We start from the raw sequence: 8,601 nt of genomic DNA, 5'->3' as shown, positions 1-8,601 counted from the left end.
CCAGGGGATACCTATGCTCACCTTCGGGGGGATGTTTAGTAATGGAAGTAGAGGCTTTGTAAGTTTGCAGTTGAACTGGTGATATGTTCCTGCTATTCGAGACCGGTGGGGCAGCCAGCCCCCCCCCCAGTGGAGTCAAGGGGAGTGGTGGGTGGCAGCTGATTGCTTCCTCTCTTCTTAACACAGGAAATGTTTACACTAGCTGCAGAGGAAATACAATTTGATGGCAAAACTTGAGGTTTCATTATGATGAGTAAAAAATTTAGACATTTTGACTCTAAGCCATCAAGGCGATCCAATAATGGTTTTAGATGTAATCGCATCATAGTTTCCACCCCGGTACAGATTTCATCTACCATACCCCGATCCGAGTCAGAACAAGCCGTCCCACCTTGTCTCTACGCACCTTAACCCCCTTAGTCAATAGAGCACCTCCTTTTTTGTTTTTGTCTGGTGGTTCACTGAAGGTGGAACTAGGGTTATCACTCAATACCATGCACAATTCCTCAATAGTAGCAGGCGACGAGGGGAACTGCCCCAGGGCACTCAAAACAATGCTCTGATGCTGAGCGTCGTGAGACGCAAGTGCTGGTGAGTCGACCCTAGCCTCATCCATAGAAAGATGTCTTTCAGGCAATTCTGTCTCTTTTGTAAGAAAACCTGCTGCACAAACCAGACAAGAGTCAGTGGTGGCAGTGGAGTCACCCGCCATGGTGATTGCTGTGGTCTTTGTTACCCATGAGTTCCACAAGAACATCCACACAAGTAGGCAATGCCGTGGCTCAAAACAAAGAGGGAGAGGCCTGGCCTCTGTTGGTCGTTGACCGGCGCAGGATGGCCCCACCCTTGGCCTGGGTGCGTCTCGCACTGTGGGACTGCAAAGAGCGCTATGAGCGCTGGCGAGGTTGGCCACGACCCTTTCAGAGATATGCTGCAAGCGCACGTCCTGGAGCAAAGAGCACTGGGAGATGGAATCCCGTAGTGTGAAGGAGGGACCAAAGATGCCTTTAGTTGTCAACTAAAAAGTCCGCCAACCTGTCAAAATACCTGCTTTTAAAAGGACTAAACCTTCCTTTTAAATATTAGTAAGTCACCCCTATGTTTGACTTATTACCTATAAGTCAGAGTCCATAGAAGTTAAATGTAGGATATGGAAACCTGTAATGCTACATGTCATTACATTGAAAAGCCCCAAAAACTATTTTCATTGTGGTAAGATTGGCTGTTCCATAGGAAAACACTGGGTTACATTATTACATTTATTGATGCTAATTTTGGTGTGCAAGCAGCTAGAAATATAATATAATTCTAGAAATCGTTTTAGTAGTTGTTTCCAATCCACTTTAATGGTAAAAGTAGAATTTGGAATAAAAAAGGTACTTTAGAAAGTTACCTCTTTCCTGCCTGAGAAACTACAAACCCATTCCACTTCTGCTTGAAGAGGCAAAAATGCTAGAGAAGTTAGTTACCAGACAACTTTCCCATTTTCTAGAATCTAATAATTTGTTACATGATTAACAATCTGGCTTCAGGTTAGGATTTAGTATGGAATGCTTGAGGTTACAGAATGCATTAGGGACAATCTTGATCAGAATTCCTCGGCGATGGGGGGTTTACTTGACCTCTGTTTTGGCTTTTGACACAGTATCTCATGATTCTCTTTTGGGCCTGCCCAAAAGAAAAGCATGAGATATTGTGTCAAAAGCCAAAAATAGGAATCCAAGGTCAGTCCTTGGCCTAGTTTAAAAAATAATTGGGAGATAGTATGCAGTCTATTTTTCTGCCTCCTTTTACTTCTTCTTCCAAACCCCTTGAATGCAGATTTCGGCTGGGCCCTCCTCGGTGCCCTACCCTCTTTAATGTCTATCTGGAGCCCTTTGTGTTTTGTTGAATCTTGGGGTTTGCGGGTGATCTCGTATATGTGGATGATACCCAACTCCTTCTGTCTTTTCAGGAGAATGACATGGAAGCTCTCAGTTCTTTTTAATTATGTCTTAAATCTGTTGTTGAATGTATGAATAGTTATTGTCTTAAACTTAACTCTGATAAAACTCAGATTCTGTTTTTGGAATTAAATATTGCCCTTATTCATGCAGCCTTAGGAGTTGGGGACTCCTCATTTTTCTTCTGTGCCTGTAAGAAAAATGGGTATAAAATTTGAGTCAAATCTATATCAAAGCTATAGCTGCTAGTTGCTTTGTAGTACTTAAATTCTTAAGGTGGATGATGGATCTGGTACCAGAGGAAACTCGTAAATCATAGTTCATTCTTTGGTGACCTTGAAATAAAACTTTGCAAACAGCCCTTATTTGGGGGCCTGCCGGGGTATCTAAACCAGCACCTTCAGATTATTAAAAATGCTGCAGAGCGTTCAATCTTGAAAATTCCTGCGCGCCTGTCAGTGTCATTGTATCTACAACAACTTCATTGTCTTCCCGTTATTAAACAGATTCAATTTAAGGCCCTTATCTTAGCCTAGAGAGCTTTTGAATACAAAGGTCCCCTCTACCTAAGGAAGAGACTCAAGGCCTATTCTCACACTAGATCCTTGAGCTCTGATAGTTTAATGCTACTTTACAGTCCTCTGTCTTGCAAAGCTCGGGGAAGTGGGAGGTCCTTTATATATCTCACATCTAAGCTTTGAAATTCTCTCCCACTAGGTCTTCGTTTGGCCCATTCCGAAGCTACTTTTAGGAAAAACTTGAAGGCGTTTCTTTTTAACTCCAACCTGTAATCATGTCTTGCCGTCTACTTGTTGCTAGCGTCTAGATGCTTCTCCGGAAGCAGCTGCGCGCTTTATTAATAATTTTGTATTGTATTATGCAGTTACCTTATTTCAGAACATGTCTCTGTCTAGCTGGGCTTATTCGTCTTCTTTACCTCCCATCTCATTACTTGAGCAGACCTATGGGTAAGGGAGTACCCACTGGTTGGTCCCTTCTTTGCCCTTCCCCTTGCCCCCAGGTTTGGCAGTGCTGGCCTCCTCCTTTGCCCCTGGTGCCTTCTTGTCACCAGCCTACTCAGCGCTCGTGCTCTGTTTTGGAGGGTTTCTCTTAATTTTCACTTAGCTGCCCTTCCCCCTGGGGTGGGTGTCTTGGTGTCCATTTGGGGGGTGCCTTACTTGATGTTCACTAGGGCACCAGTGTCCATATGTTCCTCCATTGCATATGGTATTTTTGCCTGGTTTACTGGTTTTCACTGGGGTTACCCCTTAGATACCGGTGTTATCTGGAGGTTTACCGTCTTGGTACTTGGATGGTCTCCCAGCAGACAGCTATTGTTCCCAGTGCAATAAGCACTATGCAGTCAGTCCCAAGAGCTCCCAAGAGCTAAGGTGAGGGATATAAGTGTTGCCACCTAAGCATGGACCCCCTCCCCTCAAGAGGTCTGAGTGCTGATGGGCTGTGAAGGGTGTTAGGAGGGCTTTAATCCTCCACCATTACCCCACCCAAATACCAGGAAAGAGAAGAAAAAGGGAGTGCAACATTTTCTTGTGCCCTAATGTCTGACTAGGCAGTCCTCAGGTTTTCTATCTTGTGCCCCTAGTGAGCAGACTGGTAACAGCAGCAGGCTGGTTCCTCACGTTCTTTAATAAGGAGTGGACCTTGTCTGGGTAATTTGCACAAAAAAAGTTCAAACACTATACAAATTTCAGCTGCTTCTAAGTCAAACTTATAGATCCAGAAAAAAAAACCATATTTACTGAAACAGTAGTTTCAAACTGATAAGAACCCATGCTAAACTTGATCTTAGCCAAAAGGCAGAGAAGTGAGTACACCACTGACTGGTGTTGGCAGGTGGTCAGAGCGGGCAGTGCTGCAGGATATTGTTTACTGGTGCCAGGGACAGCCCTGTAATTACTCTCTACAGTCTCTCCTGGCCTGCACAATTGAACCTGAATTTTATGGTCCAGATAATTTGCTGTTTCATTCACTATATTGAATACGGCAAGTGGGGGTATGGGTAGGGGAGGGGTATTTCCTCTTGTCTCTTGCTGAAGCAAGAGGCTCTAGGTGAAGCGCACACAATATGAAAAGCTCCATTGCCTCTAACCAGCCAGAGTGAGACACTCCTGAGTGAGGAGATGAGAACTGCTACCAGCTCAGACACAGCCTGCAGCACCCTTGCCCAACCCCGCTCTTCTGCCCAGCTCAGCCAAAGAACTTCAGGCCCAAGACATGTTCCGGCTCAAGATAAAGCAAGCTGACAAAGTGCTCAGACTGGAAGGCACACTCCAAGGCGCTTGTTGACTGGCAGCAGTCAGGTGAGTCATGCACTTTGTCAGTCTGCAGACCATGCAGTGTTCATCTGATCTCTGCAGCATGTGCTTAACCCTGCTAGGCTGCAAGTCCTGTTAGTTTACACTATTCAAAGGCATGATTTTCTTAATTCATATTTTTAGGCTGGCACAGAAATGCCAGGGGCGTGGTGGGAAATATTTTGTGTTCCACACTGAGAATGAATCGAATGGTGTGTGCCAATTTCCAGTTACTTGCAGCTGTAAAAGCCAAGCTTGCAGCATCACTTGAAATATACTGCTCAGCTGCCCTGCTCTGCCGCCAGGCTTAAATATCTGGTACAATTTGAAACTGCAGAGGTTATAAGGCATAAATGGACCTTAGTTCTGACTGCTTCAGCAGCCAGTACAACCTCAGGGCCTGATTTAGATGTCGGCTGAGGGAAAACTCAGTCACAAACGTGATTTATATCTCATCCGCCATATTATGATCTCCATGGGATATAATAGGATCGGAATTCAGTCCACACGGTTTTCCCTTCCGCCAGAATCCAAATGAGGCCCTAAGTCTCACAACAAACAGAAACATGGATACAGTATTCTAGAACTATTTTGTTCGTTTTAAGATCAATACATACGAAATAACCACACACCAAAATGAAAGATGATAAATCATACAAGTTAAAGAAATTGATAGTAAATGCATTATTTGACGTTAACTTTATGAAAACTCATTGGTCAATGGAAACACTGCAGATGTTTTGTGTGTAACCAGCTCAGTGACTCTGCCTGGGAGTGGAAGTTCCCTTATTTGAAGTTGTTGGTGGGCAGAAGAGGCGGTGGTGGGTTGGCGGCATGAGGGTCACCGCCTATCGTGACCACTCACTTTAAGGCTTTGAGGTGGCAAATGGAGCATCCACTCATAAGCAATCTGAAAACTTCTTACATTGAGACAGGAAAAAGGTCTGGTCTCATTATAGATTTTAAATACAGTGTACAGTGCGAACTGTGAGGTCATGCTTAGCGCATCCCTCCAGGTCACAGCAGAGGTCAGGGATCTCGCATTGTCTGGGACAAACCTAGGCTTCCTCACACAGGCTAGGTTAGGGTGATGCCAAGAACAAAATAAAAGCCAGGACTACCAGTTTCATCTACACTCGGGCAGCGCTTAATTTGTAAATAAAAATGTGCCGGTGCCCACAGCTCTCTCTCTTCTGAACTCCTCGGCTGCTGCATTTAAATGTGCGAGCACACAACACTGAGACGGTGTAATCCTGAAGCCATCTCTGGCCTCTTTAACCCATTTACAGCCACTCCCTGCCCCTTCAGCTAACTCTTACAGCTTTCTGCTTTCTCCCTTTGTGACGCTTTTACATTTTTCTTTTCTTCCATCTTTCCCATGTGTGTATATTGCTCGCAGTTAATGCCTGAGGCAGAACAATAAGTGCTGGCCCTCAAAGATAAGTGCTGGTGCCCCAGCACTGGAAAGCACTGCACTTGGGTACTTTGGGTTGGGGTGTATACCTGTTTAACAAGCAGAGGACACTCCCGCCCCAACAGCTTCAGATTGGCACATAAAACCAGAGGTCGAAGTGGGTGGGTTTAGATGGGCACGACCTGCCCATGTATTTTTTATGTGACAAAAGCAGTTCTACTTTATGTTAAAAGACCACCGTATTGGGACGGTTAATTCGGCATTTCCGATGCCTCGGCTGAAGAGGATGGGGAGAGTCTCCTGTGCTATGAAGCCCAGGGAGGGACATATAGCTGTACAAGAAAGAAGCCTCTTTGCCAGGGTGCCTGAAAGAAATGTAAATGTGCACATTTTGGTTAATCTGTTAAACCTTTGAGGCTTTTTCAACATAAAACAGTGCATCTATCACTGGTTAGTTTACCATGCATTAATGTTTAATTTAAAGTATGTGCTATTTTATTTGCAGTTACCTGAAGGTGAAGACCAACAAATGAATTACAGAATATCACTCTTTTTTGCCACGCCTATGATCTCACCCCCACGCTCACTGACTTCGTCCCATTTTGTATCAGAGTTCCCATACTTTTTTATGCACTTTGCTGGTTAAAAACCTAATAAAAAGTTACCAAAACAAAGTTCATTAACAAAATGCATCCTCATATTAAATATGCCATTCAGACGACAATATCGACATTTAAAATACAATGTATTTGAACCCCAAATGTTTACATTGAAATTATGTATTGCTCCCTGCTGGGTTCTTCGGGTCTCTCTGGTGCATCTGCTCCTGTCCCCATAAAAGTGCGCCCGCCACTGTCCATGTGCAGGGAGGGGTGCAACAGGCGCCAGCAACAGCCCCTTAAGTGCAGGGGACATTGGGGCCCGAGGGAGGCGGTGCTGCTGCTGCTGGATGTGGAAGGGGAGCTCTGAGCAAGCAGCAGAGGTACAGAGGCCGCGCTGGGTTTATATGCAGGGCTCAGCCTTCTTCTCTGTCAGGGTGGCTTGTCCCGTTCCAAGATGGCGCCGGAGAAGATTCCAATGGTAGAGTCTCATGCCTGAAGGCCTGTGCGACGGCCATCTTTAAGCAGGATAAGGCGCAATATCTAGCTGTGTCCCATTTCTATGTTTATCACTTAAGCCCTCGGCTCGCGATGCAGGACAGGAAGTTCAGACGAAGATGGGACCGGTCTGGGCCCAGAGCTTCCGGTCAGCGTTTACTGATTCTGTAGCTCGTCCGTTCATTGTTTTACTTACCTTGAAGTAGTCTGTCCCAGTCATCCCGCAGGCAGCGTTCACCTGCTCCATGCCCACGGCTTCTAGGCGCTTGTGTGGTCCCCGCACCCCTGACCAGTCTGTGCTGCTACCTCTGAGCCACCTGCCCTCCAGTGCTGCCCTGGACCCCCCAGACTCAGTGATCTGCGGCCCTCTACGGCCTCGGGGGAGAACGAGGACTGAAGCCTGGAGAGGTGAGAGGCCTGGACTGTGCCCCATGTGTGAGGGCTTCTGTGAGCGGGTGATAGAGGAGGGGGGAATAACGAGGGCAGTGGTGCAGGACATTGCTGAAGGTCAGGGCAGGACATCTCAGGAGTGGTGTGTGGTGACACATGGTTCATGGGAGAGATGAGGCATCACTGAGAGATGGAGAGCTGACCATGCATGGGATGTGTCTGGGTATAACTGAAGAGAGATGAGGCATCACTGAGAGATGGAGAGCTGACCATGCATGGGATGTGTCTGGATATAACTGAGAAGAGAGATGCAGCATCACTGAGAGATGGAGAGCTGACCATGCATGGGATGTGTCTGGATATTACTGAGAAGAGAGATGCAGCATCACTGAGAGATGGAGAGCTGACCATGCATGGGATGTGTCTGGGTATAACTGAAGAGAGATGAGGCATCACTGAGAGATGGAGAGCTGACCATGCATGGAGTGTGTCTGGATATTACTGAGAAGAGAGATGCAGCATCACTGAGAGATGGAGAGTGACCATGCATGGAGTGTGTCTGGATATTACTGAGAAGAGAGATGCAGCATCACTGAGAGATGGAATGTGTCTGAATATTACTGAAGAGAGATGCAGCATCACTGAGAGATGGAGAGTGACCATGCATGGGGTGTGTCTGGATATTACTGAGAAGAGAGATGAGGCATCACTGAGAGATGGAGAGCTGCCCATGCATGGGATGTGTCTTGATATTATTGAAGAGAAATGCAGCATCACTGAGAGATGGAGAGCTGACCATGCATGGGGATGTGGCTAGATATTACTGAGGAGAGAGATGAGGCATCTCTGAGAAATGGAGCGCTGACTATGCATGGGATGTGTCTGGATATTACTGAGGAGAAAGATGAGGCACATCTGAGACTGGGCAGGACCCTGATAGAGAATGTGGTTGGTCATTGCTGAGCAGGGCTCGAAAAATCTCGATCATTCACATTGGCGTGTTTCATATTATAAGGTCGAGCTATTTTTAGATTCTACTCGACCCTTCTGAGTGGACAAAGAACAGGTGTTCTGTTCAGTCAGAAGCTGGATTAGCAATTAAGATGCCTTTAAATCTTATTCTTGTCACATTTGCTCTGTGTTCAGAGACAAAGGTCAAAACAAAAGTCAGTTTGTCGTCTTGCAATGCAAATACTTTCCCTTGTGACTTCAGAGTTCCAGGATTTTATAAGTTGAACTGTCTGACCTATGTGACGTGAAAGGCTTTTGGTATCAGCTTTTTCCTAACACACAACATGTATATAACCAAGTTAACTTTACAAAATATATTCCAGTAGCTGTGAAAGACCGTTTTTTGTATTTCTGTGTGATGAAAACAATATTTTAATAGGATGAAAAAAAGTCAGAACACTTTACTTGGTGATGTGCAAATCATAAATGTT

The 8,601-nt window shown here is 45.5% G+C and overlaps 1 protein-coding gene and 1 pseudogene across 1 annotated transcript in view; one reads left to right on the top strand and one right to left on the bottom strand.

Moving 5' to 3' along the window:
* Positions 1 to 3,608: 3,608 nt before the first annotated feature.
* On the bottom strand, positions 3,609 to 3,773 carry LOC138283140 (U2 spliceosomal RNA; annotated as a pseudogene).
* Positions 3,774 to 6,842: 3,069 nt separating this feature from the next.
* Positions 6,843 to 8,601, top strand: part of LOC138283008 (zinc finger protein 420-like) — a 57,623-nt gene continuing 55,864 nt past the window's right edge. Inside the window, exon 1 of the mRNA XM_069221123.1 lies at positions 6,843 to 7,177. The gene's annotated coding sequence lies outside the window, so the exon portion shown is untranslated. The remainder of the gene's footprint in view (positions 7,178 to 8,601) is intronic.

Source organism: Pleurodeles waltl, chromosome 2_2 (assembly GCF_031143425.1).
Source record: "Pleurodeles waltl isolate 20211129_DDA chromosome 2_2, aPleWal1.hap1.20221129, whole genome shotgun sequence".
Classification (NCBI taxonomy): domain Eukaryota; kingdom Metazoa; phylum Chordata; class Amphibia; order Caudata; family Salamandridae; genus Pleurodeles; species Pleurodeles waltl.
Note: the sequence above shows the minus strand (reverse complement) of the source record. Positions and strands in the feature narration are given on the sequence as shown.